The sequence below is a fragment of the Scyliorhinus canicula genome, chromosome 18 (genome assembly GCF_902713615.1).
Source record: "Scyliorhinus canicula chromosome 18, sScyCan1.1, whole genome shotgun sequence".
In the NCBI taxonomy this organism is placed as follows: domain Eukaryota; kingdom Metazoa; phylum Chordata; class Chondrichthyes; order Carcharhiniformes; family Scyliorhinidae; genus Scyliorhinus; species Scyliorhinus canicula.
In genome coordinates, this window is record NC_052163.1 from 79,949,664 (window position 1) to 79,964,538 (window position 14,875).

The 14,875-nt window shown below is 50.3% G+C and overlaps 1 protein-coding gene across 1 annotated transcript in view; it reads right to left on the minus strand.

Moving 5' to 3' along the window:
* The window catches only part of LOC119953737 (interleukin-27 subunit beta-like), a 47,716-nt gene extending 36,792 nt beyond the window's left edge, over window positions 1-10,924 (minus strand). The window contains exon 1 of the mRNA XM_038778302.1: window positions 10,835-10,924. The gene's annotated coding sequence lies outside the window, so the exon portion shown is untranslated. The remainder of the gene's footprint in view (window positions 1-10,834) is intronic.
* Window positions 10,925-14,875: the final 3,951 nt, after the last annotated feature.

The window sequence follows — 14,875 nt, forward strand, 5'->3', positions numbered from 1 at the left end:
CAGGGGGAGGACGTGCAGACTCCACACAGACAGTGACCCAGCCGGGAATCGAACCTGGGACCCTGGAGCTGTGAAGCATTTATGCTAACCACCATGCTACCCTGCTGCCCGTAGTGTCCAGAGATATGCAGGTTAGGTTACGGGGATAGTGCGGGGTGGGCGGGTGAGTGGACCTAGGTAGAGTGTTTGAATAGTCGGTGCAGATTCAATGGGCTGAATGGCCTCCTTCTGCACTGTAGGGATTCTATGGTTTTACACCCACGTTGCTGTACTTGCTGATGGCTAAACCGGGCTCAATATCCACCCTACATACATGGTGTTGGACGACACAACATAGATTTCAACATCTTTGGGTTGTGGGGGTGAGACCTACGCAGACACAGGGAGAATGTACAAACTCCACACAGGCAGTGACCTGGGGCCGGGATCGAACCTGGGTCCTCAGCGCGTGAGGCAGCAGTGCTAACCACTGTGCCACCGTGCCACCCTCGTGTTTCCTGACTCCTGGGCACAGTGGTTAGCACTGCTGCCTCACAATACTAGGGACCCCGATTCCTGCCTTTGGTAACTGTGTGGAGTTTGCACGTTCTCCCCATGTCTGCGTGGGTTTCCTCCTGGTGCTCCGGTTTCAGATCACAGTTGTGGGGGTTAGGTAGATTGGCCATGATAAGTTATCCCGTAGTGTCCAGAGATATGCAGGTTAGGTTACGGGGATAGTGCGGGGTGGGCGGGTGAGTGGACCTAGGTAGAGTGTTTGAATAGTCGGTGCAGATTCAATGGGCTGAATGGCCTCCTTCTGCACTGTAGGGATTCTATGGTTTTACACCCACGTTGCTGTTCTTGCTGATGGCTAAACCGGGCTCAATATCCACCCTACATACATGGTGTTGGACGACACAACATAGATTTCAAAGAGAATGCGCCATCTTTGGTTTGCAGACCCTTCACGTGGGCATGTGATTGCAATGTAAACAGGTTCTAACAAAAAAAACAGTGAATACTGGAATGTCGCAACCTCCGTGAGAATGCACAGACTAAAAGAACTCCACCCATAATGAACTAATCAACATGTTGCAGCTGAAATCCTGACATACCTTCTATCCTCGCAGTTTCTGATCAATCACTATTTGGAGTAACTTTTCCCTCCTTTCACTTCTCAAGAAATCTGGTGGCTTCAGAGCATTGAGCCAGAACAGAGACAGATCTATCCCTCATTTAACATTCCAAATGTGTTCTGAAACAACAGAGTTCTAAATGAAAAGGTACCAAATGAAAACTGCTTTCTCACAAGAGAACATGACGGCAACACGGTAGCATGGTGGTCAGCATAAATGCTTCACAGCTCCAGGGTCCCAGGTTCGGTTCCCGGCTGGGTCACTGTCTGTGCGGAGTCTGCACGTCCTCCCCGTGTGTGCGTGGGTTTCCTCCGGGTGCTCCGGTTTCCTCCCACAGTCCAAAGATGTGCGGGTTAGGTGGATTGGCCATGCTAAATTGCCCGTAGTGTAAGGTTAATGGGGGGATTGTTGGGTTACTGGTGTACGGGTTACGTGGGTTTAATTAGGGTGATCATTGCTCGGCACAACATCGAGGGCCGAAGGGCCTGTTCTGTGCTGTACTGTTCTATGTTCTATGTTCTATGTTCTAGTGCAGATGGAGTGGGTGGCACCGTGTGTCCGTGCACTAGTGCAGGTGGAGTGGGTGGCACTGTGTGTCAGTGCACTGGTGCAAATGGAGTGGGTGGTACCATGGGTCAGTGCACTAATGCAGGTGGAGTGGGTGGTATCGTGTGTCAGTGCACTAATGCAGATGGAGTGGGTGGTACCGTGTGTTAATGCACTAGTGCAGATGGAGTGGGTGGCACTGTGTGTCAGTGCACTAGTGCAGGTGAAGTGGGTGGCACTGTGTGTTAGTGCACTAGTGCAGGTGGAGTGGGTGACACTGTGTGTCAGTGCACTAATGCAGGTGGAGTGGGTGACACTGTGTCTCAGTGCATTAGTGCAGATGGAGTGGGTTGCACTGTATATCAGTGCACTAGTGCAGATGGAGTGGGTGACACTGTGTGACAGTGCCATAGTCCAAGTGGAGTACGTGGCACTGTGTGTCAGTGCACTAGTGCAGATGGAGTGGGTGACACTGTGTGACAGTGCCATAGTCCAAGTGGAGTACGTGGCACTGTGTGTCAGTGCACTAGTGCAGATGGAGTTGGTGACACTGTGCGTCAGTGCACTAGTGAAGGTGGAGTGGGTGGCACTGTGCGTCCGTGCACTAGTTCAGATGGAGTGGGTGACACTGCGCGTCAGTGCATTAGTGAAGGTGGAGTGGGTGGCACTGTGCGTCCGTGCACTAGTTCAGATGGAGTGGGTGGCACTGTGCGTCCGTGCACTAGTTCAGATGGAGTGGGTGACACTGTGTCTCAGTGCACTAGTGCAGGTGGAGTGGGTGACACTGTGTGTCAGTGCCATAGTGCAAGTGGAGTGCGTGGCACTGTGTGTCAGTGCACTATTGCAGATGGAGTGGGTGACACTGTGTGTCAGTGCACTAATGCAGGTGGAGTAGGTGACACTGTGTGTCAGTGCACTAATGCAGGTGGAGTGGGTGACACTGTGTGTCAGTGCACTAATGCAGGTGAAGTGGGTGACACTGTGTGTTAGTGCACTAGTGCAGATGGAGTGGGTGACACTGTGCGTCAGTGCACTAATACAGATGGAGTGGGTGACACTGTGCGTCAGTGCACTAATACAGATGGAGTGGGTGACACTGTGTGTCAGTGCACTAATGCAGGTGAAGTGGGTGACACTGTGTGTTAGTGCACTAGTGCAGATGGAGTGGGTGACACTGTGTGTCAGTGCACTAATGCAGGTGGAGTAGGTGACACTGTGTGTCAGTGCACTAATGCAGGTGGAGTGGGTGACACTGTGTGTCAGTGCACTAGTGCAGATGGAGTGGGTTGCACTGTATATCAATGCACTAGTGCAGATGGAGTGAGTGACACGGTTTGTCAGTGCACTAGTGCAGATGGAGTGCGGTGGCACTGTATGTCAGTGCACTAGTGCAGATGGAGTGGGTGGCGCTGTATGTCAGTACCGGGGGACTGGCTGGCACAGTGTGTCCATGCACACATGCAGATGGATTAGATGGCACAGTGTGACATCACTCTAGGGCAGATGAAATATATGGCAGTGTGTGTCAGTGCACTAATGCAGATGGAGTGGGTGACACTGTGTGTCAGTGCACTAGGCAGGTCGAGTGGGTGACACGGTGTGTCAGTGCACTAGGCAGGTGGAGTGGGTGACACTGTGTGTCAGTGCCATAGTGCAGCTGGAGTGGGTGACACTGTGTGTCAGTGCCATAGTGCAGCTGGAGTGGGTGACACTGTGTGTCAGTGCCATAGTGCAGCTGGAGTGGGTGACATTGTGTGTCAGTGCACTAGTGCAGATGGAGTGGGTGGCGCTGTGTGTCAGTGCACTAGTGCAGATGGAGTGGGTGGCGCTGTGTGTCAGTGCACTAGTGCAGATGGAGTGAGTGACACGGTGTGTCAGTGCACTAGTGCAGATGGAGTGGGTGGCGCTGTGTGTCAGTGCACTAGTGCAGATGGAGTGAGTGACACGGTGTGTCAGTGCACTAGTGCAGATAGAGTTGGTGACACTGTGCGTCAGTGCACTAATGCAGATGGAGTGGGTGGCACTGTGCGTTAGTGCAGTAGTGCAAATGGAGTGGGTGACATTGTGTGTCAGTGCACTAATGCAGATAGAGTTGGTGACACTGTGCATCAGTGCACTAGTTCAGATGGAGTGGGTGGCACTGTGCGTCAGTGCATTAGAGCAGATGGAGTGGGTGACACTGTGTCTCAGTGCACTAGCGCAGGTGGAGTGGGTGACACTGTGTGTCAGTGCACTAATACAGATAGAGTGGGTGGCACTGTGTGTCAGTGCACTAATGCAGATGGAGTGGGTGACACTGTGTCTCAGTGCACTAATGCAGATGGAGTGGGTGGCACCCTGTGTCAGTGCACTAGTGCAGGTGGAATGGGTGGCACTGTGTGTCAGTGCCATAGTGCAGGTGGAGTGCGTGGCACTGTGTGTCAGTGCACTAATACAGATGGAGTGCGTGGCACTGTGTGTCAGTACACTATTGCAGACAGAGTGGGTGACACTGTGTGTCCGTGCACTAATACAGATGGAGTGGGTGGCACAGTGTGTCAGTGCACTAGTGCAGGTGGAGTGGGTGACACTGTGTTTCAGTGCAATAATGCAGATGGAGTTGGTGACACTCTGTGTCAGTGCACTAGTGCACATGCAATGGGTGGCACTGTGTGTCAGTGCACTAATGCAGGTGGAGTGGGTGACACTGTGTGTCAGTGCACTAGTGCAGATGGAGTGGGTGACACTATGTCTCAGTGCACTAGTGCAGATGGAGTGGGTGACACTGTGTCTCAGTGCACTAATACAGATGGAGTGGGTGGCACAGTGTGTCAGTGCACTAGTGCAGATGCAATGGGTGGCACTGTGTGTCAGTGCACTAATGCAGGTGGAGTGTGTGACACTGTGTGTCAGTGCACTAGTGCAGATGGAGTGGGTGACACTGTGTGTCAGTGCACTAATGCAGATGGAGTGGGTGACACTGTGTGTCAATGGACTAGTGCAGGTGGAATGGGTGGCACTGTGTGTCAGTGCACTAATGCAGATGGAGTGGGTGACACTGTGTGTTAGTGCACTAGTGCAGATGGAGTGGGTGACACTGTGTATCAGTGCACTAATGCAGATGGAGTGGGTGGCACTGTGTGTCAGTGCACTAGTGCAGATAGAGTTGGTGACACTGTGCGTCAGTGCACTAATGCAGATGGAGTGGATGGCACTGTGCGTCAGTGCACTAGTGCAGATAGAGTTGGTGACACTGTGCGTCAGTGCACTAATGCAGAGGGAATGGGTGGCACTGTGTGTCAGTGCACTAATGCTGATGGAGTGGATGGCACTGTGTGTCAGTGCACTAGTGCAGATGGGGTTGGTCGCACTGTATGTCAGTGCACTAGTGCAGGTGGAGTGGGTGGCACTATGCGTCAGTGCATTAGTGCAGATGGAGTGGGTGACACTGTGTCTCAGTGCACTAGGCAGGTGGAGTGGGTGACACTGTGTGTCAGTGCCATAGTGCAGGTGGAGTGTGTGGCACTGTGTGTCAGTGCATGATTGCAGATGGAGTGGGTGACACTTTGTGTCAGTGCACTAGTGCAGATGGCGTGGGTGACACTCTGTGTCAGTGCACTAGTGCAGATGGAGTGGGTGACACTGTGTGTCAGTGCACTAGTGCAGATGGAGTGGGTGACACTGTGTGGCAGTGCACTAGTGCAGATGGAGTGGGTGGCACTGTGCGTCAGTGCACTAGTGCAGATGGAGTGGGTGGCACTGTGTGTCAGTGCACTAGTGCAGATGGAGTGGGTGACACTGTGTGTCAGTGCACGAATGCAGATGGATTGGGTGGCATTGTGTGTCAGTGCACTAGTGCAGGTGGAGTGGGTGGCACGGTGTGTCAGTGCACTAATATAGTTGGAGTGGGTGACACTGTGTCAGTGCAATAATGCAGATGGAGTGCGTGACATTGTGTGTCAGTGCACTAGTGCAGATGGAGTGGGTGGCACTGTGTGTTAGTGCACTAGTGCAGATGGAGTGGGTGACACTGTGCGTCAGTGCATTAATACAGATGGAGTGGGTGGCACTGTGTGTCAGTGCACTAATGCAGGTGGAGTAGGTGACACTGTGTGTCAGTGCACTAATGCAGGTGGAGTGGGTGACACTGTGTGTCAGTGCACTAGTGCAGATGGAGTGGGTTGCACTGTATATCAATGCACTAGTGCAGATGGAGTAAGTGACACGGTTTGTCAGTGCACTAGTGCAGATGGAGTGCGGTGGCACTGTATGTCAGTGCACTAGTGCAGATGGAGTGGGTGGCGCTGTATGTCAGTACCGGGGGACTGGCTGGCACAGTGTGTCCATGCACACATGCAGATGGATTAGATGGCACAGTGTGACATCACTCTAGGACAGATGAAATATATGGCAGTGTGTGTCAGTGCACTAATGCAGATGGAGTGGGTGACACTGTGTGTCAGTGCACTAGTGCAGATGGAGTGTGTGACACTGTGTGTCAGTGCCATAGTGCAGATGGAATGGGTGGCACTGTATATCAGTGCACTAGGCAGGTCGAGTGGGTGACACGGTGTGTCAGTGCACTAGGCAGGTCGAGTGGGTGACACTGTGTGTCAGTGCCATAGTGCAGCTGGAGTGGGTGACACTGTGTGTCAGTGCACTAGTGCAGATGGAGTGCGGTGGCACTGTATGTCAGTGCACTAGTGCAGATGGAGTGGGTGGCGCTGTGTGTCAGTGCACTAGTGCAGATGGAGTGAGTGACACGGTGTGTCAGTGCACTAGGCAGGTGGAGTGGGTGACACTGTGTGTCAGTGCACTAATGCAGATGGAGTGGGTGGCACTGTGTGTTAGTGCAGTAGTGCAAATGGAGTGGGTGACATTGTGTGTCAGTGCACTAATGCAGATGGAGTGGGTGGCACTGTGTGTCAGTGCACTAGTGCAGATAGAGTTGGTGACACTGTGCATCAGTGCACTAGTGAAGGTGGAGTGGGTGGCACTGTGCGTCCGTGCACTAGTGCAGATGGAGTGGGTGACACTGCGCGTCAGTGCATTAGAGCAGATGGAGTGGGTGACACTGTGTCTCAGTGCACTAATACAGATGGAGTGGGTGGCACTGTGTGTCAGTGCACTAATACAGATGGAGTGGGTGGCACTGTGTGTCAGTGCACTAATGCAGATGGAGTGGGTGGCACTGTGTGTCAGTGCACTAATACAGATGGAGTGGGTGGCACTGTGTGTCAGTGCACTAATGCAGATGGAGTGGGTGGCACTGTGTCTCAGTGCACTAATGCAGATGGAGTGGGTGGCACTGTGTCTCAGTGCACTAATGCAGATGGAGTGGGTGGCACCCTGTGTCAGTGCACTAATGCAGGTGGAGTGGGTGGCACTGTGTGTCAGTGCCATAGTGCAGGTGGAGTGCATGGCACTGTGTGTCAGTGCACTAATACAGATGGAGTGCGTGGCACTGTGTGTCAGTACACTATTGCAGACGGAGTGGGTGACACTGTGTGTCAGTGCACTAATACAGATGGAGTGGGTGGTACAGTGTGTCAGTGCACTAGTGCAGGTGGAGTGGGTGACACTGTGTTTCAGTGCACTAATACAGATGGAGTTGGTGACACTGTGTTTCAGTGCAATAATGCAGATGGAGTTGGTGACACTCTGTGTCAGTGCACTAGTGCACATGCAATGGGTGGCACTGTGTGTCAGTGCACTAATGCAGGTGGAGTGGGTGACACTGTGTGTCAGTGCACTAGTGCAGATGGAGTGGGTGACACTGTGTGTCAGTGCACTAATGCAGATGGAGTGGGTGACACTGTGTGTTAGTGCACTAGTGCAGGTGGAATGGGTGGCACTGTGTGTCAGTGCACTAATGCAGATGGAGTGGGTGACACTGTGTGTTAGTGCACTAGTGCAGATGGAGTGGGTGACACTGTGTATCAGTGCACTAATGCAGATGGAGTGGGTGGCACTGTGCGTCTGTGCACTAGTGCAGATAGAGTTGGTGACACTGTGCGTCAGTGCACTAATGCAGATGGAGTGGGTGGCACTGTGCGTCTGTGCACTAGTGCAGATAGAGTTGGTGACACTGTGTGTCAGTGCACTAATGCTGATGGAGTGGATGGCACTGTGTGTCAGTGCACTAGTGCAGATGGGGTTGGTCGCACTGTATGTCAGTGCACTAGTGCAGGTGGAGTGGGTGGCACTATGCGTCAGTGCATTAGGGCAGATGGAGTGGGTGACACTGTGTCTCAGTGCACTAGGCAGGTGGAGTGGGTGACACTGTGTCAGTGCACTAGTGCAGATGGAGTGGGTGACAATATGTCTCAGTGCACTCATGCAGATGGAGTGGGTGACACTGTGTGTCAGTGGACTAGTGCAGGTGGAATGGGTGGCACTGTGTGTCAGTGCACTAGTGCAGATGGAGTGGGTGACACTGTGTATCAGTGCACTAATGCAGATGGAGTGGGTGGCACTGTGGTCAGTGCACTAGTGCAGATAGAGTTGGTGACACTGTGCGTCAGTGCACTAATGCAGATGGAGTGGGTGGCACTGTGCGTCAGTGCACTAGTGCAGATAGAGTTGGTGACACTGTGCGTCAGTGCACTAATGCAGAGGGAATGGGTGGCACTGTGTGTCAGTGCACTAATGCTGATGGAGTGGATGGCACTGTGTGTCAGTGCACTAGTGCAGATGGGGTTGGTCGCACTGTATGTCAGTGCACTAGTGCAGGTGGAGTGGGTGGCACTATGCGTCAGTGCATTAGTGCAGATGGATTGGGTGACACTGTGTCTCAGTGCACTAGGTAGGTGGAGTGGGTGACACTGTGTGTCAGTGCCATAGTGCAGGTGGAGTGTGTGGCACTGTGTGTCAGTGCAATAATGCAGATGGAGTGCGTGACATTGTGTGTCAGTGCACTAGTGTAGATGGAGTGGGTGGCACTGTGTGTCAGTGCACTAATGCACATGGAGTGGGTGACACTGTGTGTTAGTGCGCTACTGCAGATGGAGTGTGTGGCACTGTGTGGCAGTGCACTATTGCAGATGGAGTGGGTGTCACTGCGCGTTAGTGCACTAGTGCAGATGGAGTGGGTGACACTGTGTGTCAGTGCACTAGTGCAGATGGAGTGGGTGTCACTGTGTGTTAGTGCACTAGTGCTGATGGAGTGGTTGGCACTGTGTGTCAATGGACTAGTGCTGATGGAGTGGGTGGCACTGTGTGTCAGTGCACTAATGCAGGTGGAGTGGATGGCACTCTGTGTCAGTGCACTAATGCAGGTGGAGTGGATGGCACTCTGTGTCAGTGCACTAGTGCAGATGGAGTGGGTGTCACTGTGTATCAGTGCACTAGTGCAGATGGAGTGGGTGGCACTGTGTGTCAGTGCACTAATACAGATGGAGTGGATGGCACTGTGTGTCAGTGTACTCGTGCAGATAGAGTTGGTGACACTGTGCGTCAGTGCACTAATGCAGATGGTGTTGGTGACACTGTGTGTCAGTGCACTAGTGTAGATGGGGTTGGTGGCACTGTGTGCCAGTGCACTAATGCAGATGGAGTGGTGACACTGTGTGTCAGTGCACTAGTACAGATGGAGTGTGTGGCACTGTGTGTCAGTGCACTAGTGCAGATGGTGTGGGTGACACTATGTGTCAGTGCACTAATGCAGATGGAGTGTGTGGCACTGTGTGTCTGTGCACTCATGCAGTTGGACTAAGTGGCACACTGTGTCAATATACAAGTGTGGAGGGACTTTTTGGCACAGTCTATCAGTGCACTAGTACAGGGGGACTGGAATGCACAGTGTGTCAGTGCACACATGTGAAGGGAGTGGGTTGCACGTTGACAGTACGTGAGTGAACTGGGTGGCACAATGTCGAGGGTTGGTTGGCACAGTGTGTCAATACAATAATGCAAAGTGAGTGTTTGGCACAGTGTATATGCACACTAGTGCAGTGGACTGGGTGCAAAGCATATCAGCGCACTCGTGCAGAGGAATTGCGCGGCACAGTGTGCTGGTGCACTAGTACGGAGGGACTCGGTGACATAATCTGTCAGTGCACAAACGCAGATGCACTATGTGGCACATTGTGTCAGTGCTTGAATATGGGGGGACTGGGTGGCACATTGTGTCAGTGCTCTAGTGAAAAGGGAGTGGGTCGCACATTGTGTCAGCGCACTAGTACAGAAGGATTGGGTGGCACAATGTCAGTGCACTGGTGTGGACAGATTGGTGGGCACTCTGTGCCAGTCTGCTGGTGCATATGGACAGGGTGGTGCAGTGTTTCAGTGCACAAGCGCAGGTGAACTGGTTGGCAAAGCGTATCAGTGCACTAGTACAGAGGGACTGGATGGCACAGTGTTTCAGTGTACACATACGAATGGAGTGGGTGGCACAGTGTGACAGCGCACTAGTGCAGAGGGACTGGGTGTTACAGTGTGTCAGTACAATAGTGCAAAGGGAGTGGATTGCACAGTGTGTCAGCACAGTAGTGCAGTGGACTGGGTGGCACAGTGTGAGTGCACTAGTTCAGGTTGACTGTGGCACTGTGTCAGTGCATTAGTGCAGATGGATTGGGTAGCATTGTGTCAGTTCATTAGTGCAGAAGGACTGAATGGCACAGTATGTCAGTGCACTGGTGTGGATGGACCGGTTGTAAGGATCCTATAGAAAATTAGTTTTCCGTCAAGCTCTACTACACATCTAAATCATTGCAACAAATGCAGAATCCAATCCTCATCCAAACCGTACTGTAACTATTCAATAGAATTGTGCTGTATTACAGCACACAAACAGACCATTAATCCTAACTATTCTGTGCTTCTGTTTACCCTCCACAAGAGTCTGGATAACTCCAGAGATTCTGTTACATATTCGAATCATGGCATTACACTCAGAGATTTCATTACAATTCCAATTTTTTTCCCAACCGACCTATACATTCTAAAATGAGTATATCTTTCACATTATCACGAAAGTGAAATAAATCCTTCAAGTGTGTACATTGCCGACAAAACAGAATTGTAACTAGCTGCTGTTGAAGACTACCGGATGTGGGTACATGGTTTTATTCACACCATAGCATACATGGAATCTCTTCAACTCTTAGTCAAGTTCAACATTCTTTATCACTCTTTAAATCTGTCTAATAAATCTATCGCAATAGAAATAATTGTCATAGTTAAAATACTTACCTTTTCGGAAAAGGATACTGGGATATGAAACGTTTGCCCTAGAAATCCCACTACTAACTGTAGAGTATGTTCAGTGATTCCTATTGTCCTCAGCAAATAAGCTCAAATTGCTACAAAATGGACAACAGATTTATGCTCCTTATTTAAGTTGCACCTCATCATGCACACGTGATTGCTCTCTGCGTGGAAGTTACTGGTGACTCTCATGAGATTAATCTCTAGTTTTATATAAACAGATCACTTCCTTGTGAAGTTAAGCCCTCTTGTGTTTTGTATACTGAGGAAATATAGTCAACAACAAGCCCATTTTGGTATATGCATCTTAAAGAAGTCTTTTCACCTTGAGATGAGCTTTTAACCAGCAAACATGGTCATGTTCAATGCTCAATGACACACAGATATCAAGTATCTGTCAACCGGATAAATATCACATGAGGACCACATTACGTCAAGGCCAAAACACCATGAAGTCTGGTTGATTCCAATCGCATGTACTATGATTAGCTCAATTGGCTAGACGGCTATTTTGTGATGCGGAGTGACACCACAAGTGTGGTTTCAATTCCTGTACTAGCTGCAGTTACCATGAATAATCACTTATTGTCACAAGAAGGCTCCAATGAAGTTACTGTGAAAAGCCCCTAGGCGCCACATTCCGGCGCCTGTTTGGGGAGGCCAGTACGGGAATTGAACCCATGCTGCTGGCCTTGTTCTGCATTACAAGCCAGCTGTTTAGCCCACTGTGCTAAACCAGTCCCGCCTTCTCAACCTTGCCCCTTGCCTGAGGTGTGGTGACCATCAGGTTACATCACTACCAGTCAGCACTCTTTCTCAAAGGGGAAAGAAACCTATGGGTCTTTGGTGACTATGGCAACTTTCACTATCATTACAATGAGAATTGATTATGCAATTGCTTCAGCTAAAATACAGGTACTCAGGCAAGTTCACCTGAAGGCTGGAATTTACTAATCTATTGGTATCAACTGATCCATTTAAATGGAAAAAATTTTTAAATAACAGAGAGAACGGGGGGTTTCAGCACAAAATAATTGAGTGAGAGGACAAGTTGATAAGGTTATATTAAAATCGTGGGCTCATTGATTTTTTTAATAGACGTAGAGAATACAAAAGCAAGGACATCATGATAATTCTGGGGAATTGGTGGCATAGTGAACTAGTAACCCAGAGGTCCAGGAGAATGTTCTGAGGACATGGGTTCAAATCCAGTGAGGGAATGGAAAACTAGCCTCAGCGATGCAAAGTGACCGTGGAAATTATCATTGAAATCTCATCTGATTCATTAATAAATCACTTGGTTGCATGGTGTACCGAAAACAACCTCTCTCTCAATGTCTGAAAGACCAAGGAACTGATCATCGACTTCAGGAAGCGTAGCACGACATACACCCACGTCTGCATCAATGGTTCCGAAGTGGAGATAGACGATAACTTTAAGTTCCTGGGAGTCATCATCACCAACAGTCTGCCTGGTCCACTGACATTGATGAAATAGTCAGGAAAGCCCAACAATGTCTCTACTTCCTAAAGAAGCTAAAGAAATTCGACATGTCGGCATTGACAAACCTCTACAGAGGTGCCATAGAGGGAATCTTATCCGGCTACTTCACAGCCTGGTATGGCAACTGCTCAGCCCAAGATCTCAAGAAACTGCAGAGTGTGGTGAACTCAGCCCAAAGCATCACACAAGCTTGCCATCCTCCCATTGATTCTGTCTACACTTCCCGCTGCCTCAGGAAAGCAGACAGCATTATCAGAGCCCCCTACCATCCAGGCTTTTCCCTCTTCTAGACCCTTCCATCAGGCAGAAGATACAGAAGTCCGCACATCCAGACATAGGAACAGCTTCTTCCCCAACTACAAGACTCCTTAACGACTCCCCCTCGGATTGATCTGTTCCCTGTAAGAACATTATTCAGGACGTCCTATGCTGCTCTTGCTCATGTATTTGCTTTGTTTCACCCTTGTTCCTCACTGTAACCAATCACTTTTTGTTGATGAACTATTTGTCAATATACTCTGTCGATTATTCATTTTTGTCTACTATGGACGTACTGTGTACATTCCCTTGGGCGCAGAAAAATACTTTTCACTGTACTTCGGTACATGTGACAATAAAATCAAATCAAAAGAAATCACTATTCACAGGGGATGCAAAGACCTCCCTTGCTTGTTGGAATTCTCTTGGACTGCTGCTCTGCACCATTCATAGTAATGCACTTTATCCTTCCAAGATCAATTAAGATCTTCAAATCTTCATCTGCAAACTGAGATTTGCACAGTTTGTGTTTTTCCCTTCACTTTTAATAGGAGTTGCTCTCCTCCTAGGTAGACTGATCCTCAGAGTGCTACTTAGCCACTTTCTTTCAAGGCTGAAGGTGAATAGGAAGCTAGCATCAATCATCCCCTCAAGCCTGCTCCATTATTCAATTAAATAATGTGTGATCTGTAGCTTCAACTCATCTACCTGCCTTTGACCAATAATCCTTAATCCCCTAACACAAAAAAAAATCTGGCCTGGATTCTCCGTCGCTTGTCCGTAGCGGAGTTCCCAATGGAGCGGAAAATCCAGTATGGAGGCAAAAACAGGATCCGTGCTGGAGGCCAATCCAGTTCCAATGCTCTAGTTCCCTGTTGGCGGCGGCATTGAGGTCTATGAACCCTGCCAGTGAGAGGATGCAAATGGGTCAATTATACACATTTTCATCTTATTAACGGGCAGGGCACCATATTCTCCAAGCCTGCATGATTCTCCAGTCCTCTGAGCCAGGATTCACGTGGGTGAGAATTCGTGCAGGTATTTACAAATGTGGCCCTGATGCGGTGGACCACGCGGTGAGCCATTGTGGTAACTCTTTAAGGGAATTGTCCCCAATGTCCATCAAAGGACCACCCTCCTGCCCACAATGCAAATCTTGCCCACCCCATTGCCCCCCGCCTCCCCCACCCACTCGAGATCCCATAAGAGAGACCCCTGTCTGGAAGCTCCCCATAAGAGACTTCTACCTGGGAGGGCCCCGTAAGAAACACTCCTGCCTAGAACCGCCTAAAAGTTGGCTCAGGCAGAGGAATCAGCACCAGTCAATTCCTGGAAAGAGAAATCCTGTCAGATGGGTTTAAACTCCCTCACATCTTTGATCTGCAAGACTTCTATTTATATCTCTGTGAAATTACTTTAACTAGGCTGTGACTGGCATCTTCCACACACACCCAGCTGTCTGGGTTGTTTAAATTATCCCCCTTCACGCTTGAGGGATTTTCAAGTAATCGGTTATCAAACTAACTACTTAAATGCTTTAATTGCTCTCACTTCCACTATTTCTCTGCAGAAAGTACTTAACTGTCTTTCATGCGGTCCAGGAGCTATCAATCCTAGCTGGATGTTTATAAAATTTGCAGTTAGTTTCACTGCTGGGTACGTAAAAGCCACTCAGGAGTGAAGGGAGATCAACGAGGTACACTACGAGCCCGGTGGTGGCGGCTACCCTCAAAATTTGGGGGCAGTGGAGGTGACAGGGGGGGAAGCGGGGGGCTCGTTGGAGGCCCTGCTGCAGGGGAACCACCGCTTTGTCCCAGGGAACATGGATGGCAGGTTCCTGGGGTGGCACAGGGCGGGCATTAGGAAGTTGGGAGACCTATTTATCGACGGGAGGTTCACGAGCCTTGGTGAACTAGAGGAGAAGTTTGAGCTCCCCACGGGGAATATGTTCAGGTACCTTCAGGTCAAGGCGTTTGCTAGGCGACAGGTGGAGGGGTTCCCCTTGTTACCCCTGCGAGGGGTAAGGGATAGCGTGCTTTCGGGGGTGTGGGTCGGGGATGGGAAGGTGTCTGACATCTACCAGGTAATGCAGGACGTGGGGGAGGCGTCAGTAGAGGAGCTGAAGACTAAGTGGGAGGTGGAGCTGGGGGAGCAGATTGAGGAGGGGACATGGGCGGACGCCCTGGAGAGGGTGAACTCTTCCTCTTCATGTGCGAGGCTTAGTCTCATCCAGTTTAAGGTGCTGCACAGGGCCCACATGTCCGGA